This window comes from Eulemur rufifrons, chromosome 19, assembly GCF_041146395.1.
Source record: "Eulemur rufifrons isolate Redbay chromosome 19, OSU_ERuf_1, whole genome shotgun sequence".
NCBI lineage: Eukaryota > Metazoa > Chordata > Mammalia > Primates > Lemuridae > Eulemur > Eulemur rufifrons.
In genome coordinates, this window is record NC_091001.1 from 90,649,883 (window position 1) to 90,666,644 (window position 16,762).

At 38.7% G+C, this 16,762-nt stretch overlaps 1 protein-coding gene across 4 annotated transcripts in view; it reads right to left on the reverse strand.

Annotated features, from left to right (window-relative positions):
- Nucleotides 1-16,762, reverse strand: part of LTBP1 (latent transforming growth factor beta binding protein 1) — a 384,917-nt gene that overhangs the window by 257,377 nt on the left and 110,778 nt on the right. The window lies entirely within an intron of this gene.

Consider the following 16,762-nt stretch of genomic DNA (forward strand, 5'->3'; position numbering starts at 1 on the left):
AGCAGAGACAGCAAGAAATGAGCTGAGCCATATGTATGCATGGGCCCCTTTCCCCTAAACAGAACAGCAAGGTAATAAACAAACACGTAAGAGCACGTGGTACCGGGTCTAGAACTTGAGTAACGACCCTCAGCCACTAAGGAAATTAGTACTTGGGTCCCGCTACTATATAAATACTCCCCAGGTTACAAACACCTGAGCTACACACAGGTCTCCCCCATTCCTCCACCTTCCCCCCCTTCCCCTGTGGCAGGTATCTGCAGTCAGGTGCTGCCGCTCTGCCTCACAGCCCCAGAGGCAGAAGCAAAGCCGTGGCTGGCACCAGCTGGGGCAAGCAGAGGAAACTGCCCCATCACTGGTGCCACAAATACTTACTAAGTGGAATCACCACTCTCCTATCTCTTCCTAACCTGCCCCTTCATAGGTGGTGCCCACCATTCTCCCTAATTTCATCACTCACGATTATTTCCACTTTGGACCACCTCTCAGCCTTACAAATACGCATCCTCTTTAGCTCTTTTTCCTTTCCTTCTCTTTTACTCCTAGTATTTCAGGAAAAAATCTCTCTCCCTTTAATTCAGGTGGGCTTTCCTCCCCGCTTCCTCCTCTCCCAGAAAAGAAAAGGCTTAACTATCCCTGGCGAATATGACATTAGTTATAGCAATGTCACTACTTTTTTTAAAAGGGGAGAAACTAAACTTAAGAGAAAATTAGATTAAAAATAAAAACTGTAGGGCTTCTGGGTCAAAATGGTTTGGGGGACACCTATTTATCTCCCCTTCTTCCAAAATGCCCTTAAAATTATAGGTAAGAAATAAAAGATATAAATCCAGAGTTGATATTTGGCTGTTACACAACAGTACATCCACACTAGCAGTTTAAAATATTTGAAGACTCTGCACTGGTGAAAAGCTGCCCCAAGCCCCTAAGTGCCCCTCCACTGGGGGACCGCCCTTTCCACCGGGCCCCCCAAGATGTCCTCTCAATCCTGTAAACAAGGAGTTAACATACCGGCAGAGCTGGAGACGTCTGGGTCTCTGCTCCTGCCTTCCTTCTGCTTGGTCAGTACCTGTGCCATGCAGGTTACTAAATATGCTTCGTATCACCCATTAATAAACACACGAGACATTTCAAATAAATTTCTAAGAGATTCAAAGTACACTGAGAAACACTGACTGTTTTAACAAAGTGGAGAAAACCATGGCCTAAAAAAATATTCTTTTTAACTTCTTTTACCTAAACCTATAGTAAGAAGTACATTTATATGGAGATCCAGTATATAACTACCTATATGTCTGGGGTTTTATATAACTAACACAAGTTTTATAAAACAGTGTGTACCTTACTATGTGTGGGACACCCTGATATTTTCTCTGCTAATCTATTCTTTTATAATAATGGTCTTGAACTACCACATTTATTTCATGACTTCGGGATTCTCTGATGAGTTGCAATCCATAGCTTAAGGACTCTGATGAGTTGCAAACCCATAGCTTAAGAATCACTCTGTCAGAAGACAGACACAGACAAAGCAGCCTTGTCAGGATGCCACAGAAAGGTTCTGAGCACTTAAACCAAGTGACGCAAAGGGTTATGAAGAGACATAGGGCTTAACACTGGTGTCTCAAGTGAAAGTCAACATATGAAGACAATTGTTCTTCTCAGCTCAAGCAAACAGACCATCCAGAAGTCAAATTTTTATCACCCTTCAGAGAATAAAATCGGTATTCTTCTCCAAAAGAATGCAATTATCTGGGACGAACCACAAAACTTACTCTGCCAGAGTAAAGTTCCCTTGTTCTGGCATTTCGAGTTCCCCCAGCGTAAAGGCTGGTTTCCCATATGTTTCCTGTAAAAGGAAGCTTGCCGGGCAACCAGGAAGGCAGGAGCTGCAGGAGAATGATTTGGGAAGGGAAGGAGGAAGAAAGGGGAATCATCAGAATGGAAAATATGATGGAGATTCTGAAAACACTTGACCATATGGTGAAAAATGCAATGAATACAGAAAAAGAGAGAATCCATTCAAATGAGATGCTAGAAATATGCTCCTTCAAGAAGCACAAGGATGCTGGCAATGAACACGTACAATGGGAAGAAACCCAAGCACCCTATTTGGCTTTGCACTGAGTGGTTCATACATAGACAACATATTGCCAATGCTGTGACTGTTAGAAGCAACCCATGCTGGCACCTCTGGTGATATAAATGTACAGAATTGGCTGGAAAATTCTGGAAGAGGAAGAGAAGTGGAGGAAAGACTAGGAGGGCCAGTGCCCTCATCTTACCAAATGAAGGGTCATGAGAGAACATTCATGATCTCATCACATAAAATTGACAGAAGAAAATCAAGGTTTAAATGTGCTGTTTGAGTTTGTAGAGACAGAAAAACAATGAGTATAAAATACAGGTACCAAAAAAAAAAAAAAAAAAAATACAGGTACACAGGGTGCAGTGGCTCACGCCTGTAATCCCAACACTCTGAAAGAATGAGGTGAGAAGATCAATTGAGGCCAGGAGTTCAAGACCAGTCCGGGCAACAAATTTAAAAAGTAGTCAGGCACAGTGGTCCACACCTGTAGTCCCAGCTACTCGGGAGGCTGAGGCAGGAGGATCACTTGAGCCCAGGAATTCGATGTTACTTTAAGCTATGATCGTACCACTGCACTCCAGCCTGGGCAACGAGTAAGACCCTGCCTCTGAAAAAGAAAAATAAAAAATACAGGTATGCCTTGATTTATTGCACTTTATTACACTTCACAGATATTGCATTTTTTACAAATTGAAGCTTTGTGGTAACCCTGCATCAAGCAGTCTATCAGCACCATCTTCCAATAGCATATGCTCACTTTGTGTCTGTGTCCTATTTTGATAATTACCACAATACTTCAAGGTTTCCATTATTATTATATCTGTTACAATGATCTGGGGTCAGTGATCTTTGTTGTAACTACTGTAATGTTTTGGGGGCACCATGAACCACTCCCACATAGGACAGCAAACCTAAACAATAAATGCTGTGTGTGTTCTGACTGCTCTACTGACCAGCCGTTCCTTACCTCCCTCCCTCTCCTCAAGCCTCAGGCCTTCCCTGAGACACAACAATACTGAAATTAGGCCAAATAATAACCCCATAATGGTCTCTAAGTGTTCAAGTGAAGGAAGAGTCACACAGCTCTCACTTTAAATCGAAAGCTAAAAATAATTAGGCATAGTAAGGAAGGCATGTCGAGAGCCAAGACAGGCCAAAAGCTAGACCTTTTGCACCAAACATTTAGCCAAGTTGTGAATGCAAAGGAAAAGTTCTTGAAGGAAATGAAAAATGCTACTCCAGGGAACACACCAATGATAAGAAAGTGAAAGAGCCTTACTGCTGACATGCAGAAAGTTTGAGCAGTCTGGACAGAAGATCAAACCAGCCACAACATTCTCTTAAGCCAACGCCTAAGCCAGAGCAAGGCCCTAACTCTCTTCAATTCTGTGAAGGCTGAGAGAGGTGGAGAAGGTACAGAAGAAAAGTTTGAAGCTAGCAGAGGTTGGTTCATGATGTTTAAGGAAAGACGTCATCTCCATAACATAAAAGTGCAAAATGAAGCAGCAAGTGCTGATGGAGAAGCTGCAGCAAGTCATCCAAAGGATCTAAGACCCGTGATGAAGGTGGCTACAATAACCAACAGATTTTCCACATAGACAAAACAGCCTCATACTGGATGAAGACGCCATCTAAGTCTTTCATAGCTAAAGAAAAGAAGTCAATATCTGGCTTCAAAGCATCAAAGAATAGGCTGATTCTTTTGTTAGGGGCTAATGAAGCTGGTGACTTTAAGTTGAAGCCAATGTTCATTTACCATTCCAAAAATCCTAGGGCCCTTAAGAATTATGCTAAATCTACTCACCTGTGCTCTAGAAATGGAACAACAAAGCCCGGATGACAGCGAATCTGTTTACAGCATGGGTTACTGGATACTTTAAGCCCACTGTTACAACCCACTGCTCAGAAAAAAATACAGGAAATAGTACTGCTCAATGACAAAGCACCTGATGATCACTCGAGAGCTCTGATGGAGATGTACAAAGAGATTAATGTTGTTTTCATGCCTACTAACACAACATCCATTCTGCAGCCCATGGACTTTTAAGTATTATTATTAATACTTAAGAAATACATTTCGTAAGGCTATAGCTGTCATAGACAGTGATTCCTCTGATGAATCCGGGCAAAGCAAATCGAAAATCTTGTGTGAAGGATTCACCACCGTAGATGCCATTAAGTACACTGGTGATTCACGGGAGGAGATCCAAATGTTAACAGGAGTTTAGAAGAAGCTGATTCCAGTCCTCATATATGACTTTGAGGAGCTTAAGACTCCAGTGGAGAAAGTAACTACAGCTGTGATAAAAATAGCACAAGAACTAGAATTATTATAGAATTAGAGCCAGAAGATGTGACTGAATTGCAGTAATCTCATGGTCAAACCTGAACAGATGAAAGGTTATTTCTTACGGATGAGCAAAGAAAGTGGTTTCTTGAGATGCAATCTACTTCTGGTGAAGATACTCTGAACATTGTGAAATGACAACAAAGGATTTAGAATATTCCATGAATTTAGTTGATAAAATAGCAGCAAGGTTTTAGAGGACTGACTCCAAAGTCTGAAAAGAAGTTCTACCGTGGGTCAAACACTATCAAACAGTATTGCATACCACAGAGAAATCTTCACAAAAGGAAGAGTTAGTTGATGTGGCAAACTTCATTGTCGTCTTATTTTAAGAAACAGCCACCCCAACCTTCAGCAACCACCACCCTGATCAGTCAGCAGCCATCAACCTTCCACCAACAAAAAGAGGATAACTCATTGAAGGCTCAAATGATCGTTAGCATTTTTTAGTAATAAAGTATTTTTAATTAAGGTATATAGATTTTTTTTTTAGACATAATGCTATTATACACATAACAGACTAAAGTTTAATGTCAACAGAACTTTTATATACACTGGGAAACCAAAAAATTTGTGTGACTCTATTATGACTTTCGCTTTATTGCAGTGGTTTGGAACCAAACCCTCCAAGTCCCTGAGGTGTGCCTACGATGACTTTGGGAGGAAGGCTGGGGGACAAGGAAAGTAAATATATTAAATCTTCACCTACTACAGCAAGAAGCTTTTAGACAACAGCTAAAGTGACGACATTTAAATCAAGAAGGAGCTATATGGAAGTAACTACCAGAAGAACTAACAGGACTTGAGGATTAAACGAGTGAGGGCTGGGGACAAAAGAGAAAGGAGTCCTGCAATACTGGGAGGTCTCAAGCCTGGTGGACTGGAAGAATATTTTTGGTTCAATGCCGGGGGAAAAGTTAGTGCAAAGAGGTGTGACAAGTCATGGCAGTCAGAAGAAAGGGCCAGTCTGAGGAAGAGGATGACATTAGTTTAGAAACAGAAATGTGGGCCAGATCTCCAGGGCACATTCCGAGTTTAGGAATGGTGACATTCCAAGAGGGACTAACCTCTTTAAGGGCAAAAATGTTTCAGGGGAAAAAAAAAAAAAAAGCAAACATGAAACCACACAGCCTTGGAGGATATTCACACTTAATGATGGGGGCGTGAAGAGAATACAGGAGAAAAATAAGTGGAAGAAAGTTTCTAGGAAGGAGAAGAGGATTGCCTACAAACTGCTGCAGAAGAGCAGGGAGATGCGAACTGGGCTGGGTAGCAGGTCTCTGGCAACAGTAACAGTGCGGTGTTGGGAGTGGCAGGAGTAGACATGTGACCACGTAGGTCAGATACATGATAGGGAGATGCTGGTGACACACAGAAAACATGAGAAACGGGCCAGAGGTGGGGTACAGCTGGCCACATGAAGACTCAAATCTGTGGATACCTCTATCTTTGTAAGCAGAGGGGAAACAATCGCCTAAAACTGCTTTCCTTAAAAGAAAGGATTAGTCACACACTGTTTACACTGCTGCCTTCCTAGTGGCAATTTTGGCACACAGACGGACTAAACTTTTCCATATTTCTACTAAATCCATTATTTGACCTGCAGAGAGGGTGGGAGGATCTGGCAAAACACAAGGCTATTTCCACTTAAGAAAAGGGCTTTGGACCTCACAGAAGGGAAGCCCCAACAGGCTATAAGAAGTTTCCCACAGACAGTGATCCAACACGATCTAACCCTTTCCGCTATGTTGAGAATCCAAGGGTTTACAATCAGGAGTGAGAAAAAGCAGAAGAGGAAACAGTAATGCAGGAGGAAGGCACAGAGGGTCACCTCAAGTCTCTCAGGGCCAGTGCTTCTCTACAAAATTCAAGCGATCGTCCACACACCACCTGCCTTGCAGTTGTTGAGGAGCCTGAGTGAACACTCCTCAATGAACAAGCAGGGTAGGCACCAGAGCACATGGAAAACGTCAGCTGTGGTTTGATGGAGAAATCCTCTTCCCCGTGGACAGTACTCAAGGACAATGTGCACACAGGGAATGACAAGGAAAAAGCAAACCCTTATGCCTTGTGGCACCGTAATACACACACGTAAAGAGAGACTAGTATTTGTGGTCAGTGACCCCATTCATAGGAATTACCTCTGAGACCAAAAAAGAATGGGGACATAAAAGGCTGCTGATGAGCAGACGAAAAGGAAGCACATACAGACTGCCAGTAAAAGAGTAAGGGAGAACTGGAGGGTGCCAGAATAAACACAGCAGAAGTAAAATGAAACAAGCAAACCAAAGCCATGAGAACAGGAGGAAAGAAAAGATTACTTTGAAAATACAAATGTAGGAGACAGATCAATCAAAATTCTGTCTTAGATGTAAATGAAGGAGACAAAAGGAATTGAGAAATTAAAATGAAAGAAGGTAGCTATTCGAGGGAAAAATATAGAAAATAAGGCAACATTAATAGTGGTGATAAGCATGGTCAACACAACCAAGTAGTTGTGAAACCAATTTTGCTTTTACTGGTGGTTCTTAACTAGGGGGTGGATCTGCCCCTCAGGGACATTTGGCAATGTCTGGAGACATTTTTAAGTGTCAAGACTTGGAGATGGCATATGGCCATTTAGTGGGTAAGAAGCTAGGGACACTACTAAATATCGCCAATGCACAAGACAGCCCCCCCTCCCCCCAAAAACGTATCTGGCCTAAATGTCAATAGTACCGAGGTTGATAAATCCTGTTCTAAACATGGGCTACTATCACCAAACAATTATAACTGATATAGGAATAAAGAGCCAATGGCCCATAACAAGTCTACAGAAATGATGGGGCCAGGCACACAAAAATTTAGACTCTAGAGAAGAAAGGTCAAAATCGAAGAACCTCCTAAAGTGTCTTTTGGAAGCCCCATTAGGCCAGAGAGGTGACCCTAACTTCATGTGGCCTAGACACAAGACACACCCTTTTCTCTTCTATTTTTAATCATTAAAGCTACATGCTATTAAGCAGACATCCTATCTGCAAAGGATGAGGTAATTGTACTCAAAAGCTCTGAAAAACCCAAAAGACTAAAATCATTAAAACCTTGAACTGAATAGTTTATTTAACAAGTAACCACTGAAGGAAATATTGTTAATAACTAAAGTCCTGAGTTCATCAAAAATGAGCTGCTACATTTAGTTACCTAAGACAGCCTCCCTAAACCCAAATTAAAAAGGAATTGCAGTCATCTCCTATTTATCTAAACTAAGAGGTGCCAGAGAAAACCTAACTAATACAATCCTCCCCACCAAAAAAATTCCAAAATGTAAACAGTTTAACCAATAATTAAGGCTCCTAGCCTACTGTGGAAATGCCAATTGCAAGATTTTTGAACAGAATCCTAACTCCCAAACCAAATCCGAGCTCTACCACGTATGGTGGGAAGGAAGGAGAGAGTTACCTCAATTTCCTCATTGCAATATCAGGGTAATGACATCACCTCACAAAGTTATGTGAAAACAATCAGGAAATGTGGTATGTGTGAAAACACCTAGCACAATACCCGGTACACACACAAGGGTATTCGATTCTTTGTCCTCCTCTTCCAATAAGGACAAAACAAAGACAGAATTCCACCCCTTTGATAATATTAGAGTTCATATTCAAAGACTGCCTGAATGTACAGTTAAGAAAAATGCAAAGCTTATTTTTTAAAGTTTTATTAAATAAAAGCGCTATTTAGGAAAAATTTTGAAGTTATTTATAGGTAAGAAATGCAGCAACCCTAGGGTCAGTTGTTCATACTGTTGTACCTCCAAGTCTGTAAAAGAGTCAAGGAATCTGGCACCAAACCACTGTGGAAAATACTTTTGCAGCTCTTCAAAAAAGCTAAACACCAAATTACCATATGATTCAGCAATTCCACTCCTAGGTACTGAAAACAGGGACTCAAACATAACTTACACTCCTTATGTTCACTGTAGCATTATGCATAATAGCCAAAAGGTGGAAACCACCCAAATGTCCTTGGACAAATGAATGGATAAACAAAATGCATTATGTACACACGATGGCATATTGTTGAACCATAAAAAGGAATGAAATTCTGATACATGCTATTACAAGGATAACCTTGAAAACATTATGCTAAGTGAAACGAGACAAGAAATGACAAATATTGTATGATTGCACTTATATGAGGTCCTTAGAATAGGCAGACTTACAGAGGCAGAAAATAGAATACAGGTTATCACCAGGGATTAGGGGAAGAGAAATAGGGAGTTATTTAATATGTAGAGTTTCTTTTGGGGGGTAACGAAAAAGTTCTGGAAACAGATGGTGGTGATGGTTGTACAACAGTGTGAATATAACTAATGCCAGAGAATTGTACATTTAAAATGGTTAAAATGGCAAATTTTATATTATTAATATATATATGTCACCAAAATAAAAAAAAAAAAAACCTCAGAAAAAAGCACTTAGACCCCAGATTCCTTAAAAACAAACAAACAAAAAAAGGAACCCAGCACCACAGAGAACAGGGAGGAAGACAGGTTTCCTACTTCCCTGCCCCCATCCTCCACATTTCAGGATGATACAGTGTAAGGCTTGTTCATCTCAGCCAAGTTCAAACATGTTTTTTATCCCTATTCAGCCAATTGTTTGTTTGCGATGCCAATTCTGGAGTAGTAACTATTTGCATGGTTCTATCCCTCATTGCATGTCAATGTTTTTCTCCCTCCTGCATTCTAGCGCTCTTCACTATGTCAGCCATGCCTGGAACCACGTCGGGAGATTCTAGCTTCTGTCACCGTCAGGTGTCACGTTCTCCACCCATCCTCTTCTTACAGCACTGTGACGGATGAAGGTCTGGTTTGCCAGATGTGGGCAATAACCTCTATCTGTGTGCCTGGGAAGCCTTTTACACCTAACTCTGCTCATTCTCCAAATTCCTCTCCCACTGCATTGCTGCAGCTACTGCATTTCCACGGTAGCGTCAGTCAGCCCCCCACCTCACACCCTAATGGAAGCAGGAAGAGACATTCATGGATTTTGATTTTGGATGCTAACTTTATACAATTCCCTTTCATTACCTATAAGCCTGGAAGAATGGAAAAGGTAGTGGGAACATGTCAGAGAAATTGTTATTTCACAATTCTCCCTCTTACTACCCAGCATCGTCCTCACACTAAGCACCATCACAGGCATCCAGAGACTCAAGGACGAACAGAGAATGCGAGTACCCACTGCTGCAGGGCAGGGCATCCATGAGGCACACGGTGCTCCAGATGGAGGCAGGATAAACAGTACGAGGGAGGATCTGGGAAATTCACATCACACGTCTGCCCCTGCCACTGAATCTCTGACAGCCCTGACTCACAGGTTACCAAACGCCCCCAGGTCCCCGTCTCCTCGTTTGGAAGGTGCAGGGCTCCATGAAATGGCCTCCATAGCTCCCCAGCTTCCAGAGTTAAACCGGCACATCGAGAACAGTGTTCCAAAACTGTTCCCCCATCACAGCAAAAAATATTTCATGTGGGATGATATTTTTTTAAATGTAATATATATGTAGATATCTGTTCAAAGTAGGAAGGGACTCTCTCAGGGTTTTATTTTCCCACATTCAAGCTAAATAAATAAAAAGGGAAAATTCTTTCAATTTTTAAGGTGAATGCAATAAACTCTGTTTTTCCCAAATGGCCTTGTTTTTTTCTATTACAATTGCTGCTAAACTAGGTCACCTAAGTAATAAATATTGAAAGCATTTAACCAAATTCAAACATCTGTTCCAATCCTCTTTTAGGGCTTGATCCAGCTGAAACAAAATATCCACTGCCCTTCAGGATCTGCAAGATCCTGTAACTGCTGAAAATGTTAGGTTTTTTTTTTCCCTAAAGCCAATATATCTGGTAAAAAAGAAAAAATATGGCTTATTTCAGTATGTCTGGAGTACAACGAATATAAAACTATATGGGAAGGAGCAAAATCTGATTGAGTAAATCTTCCCATACTGGATCTTCCTACGCGAGGACAGTAGGGCTCACAGCCGAACTTCAGCTGCGTATACACCTAATTTAAGCCCCAGCTTGGTAGGTCTGGTCAGAGAACATGGTGAAGGCAGTGCCTCTCCAGCTTCCACGTATACCAGGAGAGCCTTGCTCTGAGGCTAGTTGCCCTCTTTAACATTGGAATTTCCTAGCAAATAATTCAAGTGTGACTTTGGGAAAAAATCATATTGACTTTTTTAAATAAAAATGGTTTGTGTATAAAAAGACACCATAAATAAAGTTAATAGCTAAATAATAGATTAGAAAAAATATCTGCAATTGCACATGAAAAATTAGAGCATAAGATACAGAAGAGTCTTATAGATTGACAACAAAACAAATTGGTAACCCAAGGAGGACAAACCAGGACCCAATAGGAAAATGGACAAAGGACGTGATTAAGCAATTCACTGAATAAAGCCAAATGACCATGCCCAACCTCACCTGTACTCAGGAATATGCAAACTTAACAAGATTACATTTTGCAACCACTTCACTAATTTTTTCAAATTAGGAAAATTTGGGGAAAAAACAAGATAGAACTATTGCCAACAGAGATATAAAGTGGAGGGAGAAATACGCTCTTAGGGATTCCTGGTAGAAAAATGAATTGTAACAAACTTTGGAAATCAATCTAGAAAAATATAAATTCAAAATAAACATATCCATTGACCTACTAATCACATTCCTTATAATTTACTTTAAAGAAATAAAACACTAGTATGTAAAGATATATATTTAAACATCTTTATTGAATGACAATTCATATAGCAAAAAAATGAAAACACTGGAAACAAGCTGAATATCCAGTAGAAGAATGGTTCAATAAATCAATATGTTTATAAAATGGAATATTATATAACCATTAAAATGAATTATATCAATGTTATGGAGGAATTTCTATGTTCTATTTTAAGTGAGAAAATCAAGATGTAGAAACATTTACTTACTATATTCCTATTATTTATTAAGCAATTTAAAAAGTTAAACATGATTATATAGATAGGAGAAAAACACAAGGTTATCCACCAAATTATTAATATTAGTTATTTGTGAAGGGGAGTGGTATAGTTAAGGAGGAGAAAATAAAAAAAAAATAAAATTGAATTTTAAAGATGTCTGTTATTTTTTTAAAGCATATATTATATATGAAATACACATATAAAAGCATTATATGTGTATTTCATAAATAGACGCATGAACAGAAGACCATCACTAGGTGGTGGTCTTCAAACTAGGTGCCATAACAAAGGGCAGAAAATACAATTCTGGGATCCAAGAAGAAAATACTAGAACTTTATATATCTATTTTAATATTTATTTGTATTTTTATCTCATCTATTTTACCTATTTTTAGGATGCTTTACACTATTAACAACAGATTACCTCAAAAGACACCTATACAGGGTGCATACAAAAACATTTTTGCTGATACACATATGCAATTAAAAAGTTTAGAGACCATGGTATATACACTTAAGCAGGATAATTTTTAGTACCAAGACTCCTTCAACAAAGTTCTGATCATCCAGCTGCCTAATTCTATTGAGTCTATGGGCATATATCATTCTATAGGAACAATGATCACAGCCATTGTTTCCACCAGCTTGGGTTTATCAGCATTTTCCTCTCCCTTCCATCCCCACTCTTTCTACCTATCAGAGTCACCAAGTTATCAGAGCAGGACCTCTCAGAATTAAAAAAAAAAAAAAATGTTGCTCCTGATCTTTCTTCTTTTTTCTTTTTTTTTTTTTGAGACAGAGTCTCACTCTGTTGCCCAGGCTAGAGTGAGTGCCGTGGCGTCAGCCTAGCTCACAGCAACCTCAAACTCCTGAGCTCAAGCGATCCTCCTGTCTCAGCCTCCCGAGTAGCTGGGACTACAGGCATGCACCACCATGCCCGGCTAATTTTTTTTTATATATATTTTTAGCTGTCCATATCATTTCTTTCTATTTTTAGTAGAGTTGGGGTCTCGCTCTTGCTCAGGCTGGTCTTGAACTCCTGAGCTCAAATGATCCGCCCACCTCGGCTTCCCAGAGTGCTAGGATTACAGGCGTGAGCCACCGCGCCCGGCCTTCTGATCTTTCTTTCTTTCTCTCTCTCTCTCTCTCTCTTTCCTTCCTTCCTTCCTTCCTTTCTTTCTTTCCTTCCTTCCTTCCTCTCTCTCTCCCTCTCCCTCCCTCCCTCTCTCTCTTTCTTTCTTTTTTTTAGAGACAGTGACTTGCTATGTTGCTCAGGCTGACCTCAAACTCCTGGGCACAAGCAATCCTTCCACGTACCTAGGACTAAAGGTACGTACCAGCTACTTTCTATCTCTCTAATACATGATGTATAGACACCCATCACTACCACTTCCTTTCTATTTTCTGATAATCTAATCTTCACAACATTGCCTACTACTTCGTCTCTCCCAAATAATCCTATAACAATAATTCTGAGAATATACATTTTTTAAAAACTCTGAAAACTACAAAGCATGATAAAATTGCCACCAATCTTCTGGTCATTCTTGTAAAAACAATAATAGATTGACAGGTCTCAACACTCTTGAGATTCCTACAGCACTTGTTACAAAATTCTTACATTTTTACATGCATTATATCTATTAATACGTATGTTATAAATCCCATGCTACTCTATTATACTGAGTTCCTATCTGGTGTCATTTTTTGTAAGCCTAAAGAACTTTCTTAAGAATTTCTTGTTGTACAGATATGTTACAACAGTCTCCATTTTCATATTTATAAAAATATCTTATTTCACCTTCATTTTTGAATGATTTTTCTTTTGATACAGAATTCTGAACAGATAGCTTATGTCTTTAGCACTTTAAAATGTCATTCCACCATTTTCTAACCTCCTTTTCTCCTAATGAGAGGTGACCCATCATTTATATTATTGTTCCACTGTAGGTAATATGTCTTTTGACTCTGGATGCTTTCAAGATTTTCTCTTATCTTTGGTTTTCAGCTGTTTTACTAGGAAGTGCCTTGGTGTGGTTTCCTTTTCATTCATCTTGCCTGGGGGGCTGTTGAGCTTCTTTGATCTCTAAATTTACGTTTTTCACTTAATCTTGGAAATTAATGACCATTATTTCCTTAAACATTTTTCCTGCTACGTTTGCTCTCTTATTGTCTTCTGAGACTATAATTACACATGTATTAAATTACTTGATATTATCCCAACAGCACTGAGAATTTTTTCATTTTTCTTTAATAATTTTCTCTTTATTCTCTAGAATGAATAACTTTTATTGATCTATCTTCAAGTTTACTTATGTTTTCTAACTTCCATATTTTTATGTTTTCTATTTTTCTATTAAAATTTCCCATCTGTTGTTTAATTAAGACCATATTTTAATTCCTTGTACGTATTTATAACAGATGCTTTTAAAGTGTTTACATACTAATTCCAACATCTCAGTCATCTTGGGATTGCTTTCTATTGACTGTTTTATCTCTTCACTATGAGAAATATTTCCTTTTCTTCTCATGATTGTTATTATACATAGAATATTATGAATATTACATTGTGGAGACTCTGAATCTTATTCTGAAGATGATTCAAAAATTGTTTTGTTGCACAGGCAGTTATTTGGCTAGATTCAAACTTCATATTCTGTTTTCTCCATAGTGTGCAGTGGCTGGAACTGCTTAGTTCTTTCAGTTTTCCAGCTGTTGCTTTTCACTGGGAACTTTGGAGTCTCCCAAGGATCAGCCAAGAATTTGGGCAGAGTTTCTATACAGATGTTTGGGGCCCCTTTATTTCAAGAGTCGGCTCTCCTCCAATTCCTGTCTGCTTTTGGTTACTCTCCAATACCCTCAAATAGCTGATTTTATATTTTGTCCAGTATTTATAATTGCTATCTGTAATAAGGTTACTCTGACAATAAAAACTTTCCCCGTCTATATTTCATAAACATATTTCTTACATTCACGATCACTATTATTTTACATTGATATTTATACATTTTGTGCTTTAAAAAAACATGGAATAGAAACATTCCTTGTTAACTTTTAAGAAATTATATTACTTACAGAGTAGTAAAGGTCTGTTAGTTTTCAGTTCCATAGCAACTATTTACTCACACTAGAACAAAAATATGGAGCATAAATTTGGAAATGATTCTATCCTATAATGCATGTTTACATTTGGTAATGAAATTATTTTTAAAGTGGGGAAAAATATGTTCTCTTTAGAGGACAAGTAAATGTAATTTTTTTCATTTGGAAGATAGCATTACCTCGCACATTAGCTCAGAAAACCATGGGGTTTATAACCATAGGCAATGCAAATCATGAAAGCAGTCCATTTGCCAAGGCCAAAGGGATTCATCACATTTCTGGCAACTGGAGAATCTGTGAGCTCTAATGCACCAAACAATAAAATAACATCATTATGTGGTACTCACAGAGTACTGCAAGCCAATTAAATGGCTTTATGCAATTCCCTAGACTTAATCTGCATTTCATGTGATAATGGTCTGATACTCCACATTCATCAAAGAGGCCAGCTATAACTTCATTGATGAAGAGCAGTGTTCAGACAGCTAAAAGGGACTTAGGATATCATTTAGTCCAGTCACCTTATTCTACAGATGAGGAAACTGCAGGTCAAAGAAATTAAGTAACTATCTCAAGATCAAAAAATCAAGTAAATGTCAACAATGATAGAAACAAGCCTAGAGCTAACTGCTTGCTCCAGTATCTTACACTACCTAGATCTAGTAAAAAAAAAAAAAAAAAAAAAAAAAAAAAATTTAAAAAGAAAGAATCAGAAACAAAAATCTTAAGGGAAGAAGGAAATTGAAACAAAAACCCCTAGGTTTTGACTCTCTCACTACTTGGCATGATTGGGCATTTAACCTTCTTACATCATTAAAGAAGAGAAACAGCAAAACAAACGTATTCAAAAAGAGTTGTTTTGCAGAACTAATAAAAAGTGTAAATACTTTGCAAATATGAAAAACTATAAAAGCTATACTGAAAGTTACATATCATTAACTTACATTGCTAACCTACTACCTTGTATTGCCAGAACTCATTTATCCTGCTAAAATCTCTTTTCACATCTTTCAGTTCCACATTAAACTATCCATGTGGGACCCAAAAGATACTAAGTTCTAAGCCCCAATTTATCTGCTGAAATGTTGAAAGGAAAATAAAGAAAACTGGTGATTTCCTCATTTCTAAGATGTACTGCTATCATGAGATTTTCCAAGGCAAGTTCTATGAGATCATCATGATCACTTTATATGATTAGTATAGTTCTTCTCGGTAGAATTCTACTAGCTGACTTCTGATATCTGTAAGTTCACAATCATGATTTCTCCTCAAAAGAAATACTTGCATTTTTAAACCAAAAGAACAAGAGTAATTTATCTTTACATATACATATATACACATATACACACATGTGTCTATGTGTGTATATGTATGCTATACTCATTGCCTAGGGTCTTAAGAATGAAATCAAGAGAACAATTTGGAAACATTTACACTGGCAAATGCAGAAACCAAGAAGGTGAAACATTAAAAATGTTTTGAGCAGGCGTATCCTAGCTGCCAAAAAGAAAAAAAAAAAAACTGCCAAGAAAATGTTTCAAAATGCTTGGATTGTTCTGTGTAATTTTTTTCAACTGTTTCCACCAGGCAGTAAATAAAATCCCATTAGAGTCCTTGAGCAACAGGCTATCTCGCTGAATGGGAGGGAGAGCAGGAGCAAAAGAATACAGAGGAGAAAGGGGGGAAAGCCAAAAACGTTTGCATTTAACCATCTTAACTGCTGTAAATCAAATATTTGATTTTGTGCACTTATTTCCCTTTGAAAATACATGTAAGTGAAACAAAGACTTGATTCAAATATACCAGGGACTGGTAAGAATGTTATGAACAAAATGCTTGTCTGTTGAAAGATATGTTCCACTTTAGAAAATGTCTGCTAGAGTCAGTGTGGGTACCACGTGGTCTTGTAATACATCGATGCCCTGTGGAACGGTTTCCTCTTACCCCTTAGGTTTCTGTGACAGGACTGAAAGAAATAAGTGAAATTATTCGTGAATGAAATCTTCCCAGTAAGAGGAGGGAGCCCAGGTCCATGAAACAGCCCCTTAAGGGCGGGTGGGATTTATACAATAAAGAACAAAATATATTGGCAGAAAACAGATCCAGGTAGATTGGGAGTGTAGGGAGGGCAGGTGGTGAGAACAGTTTGAAAGAGTTTAAGGTCATGAAAATGGGGACTCTTTGGAGATAGCTGTGTGTATGAAGTTCAAGAGCAATAGGAAGAGAGGCGTTCAAGT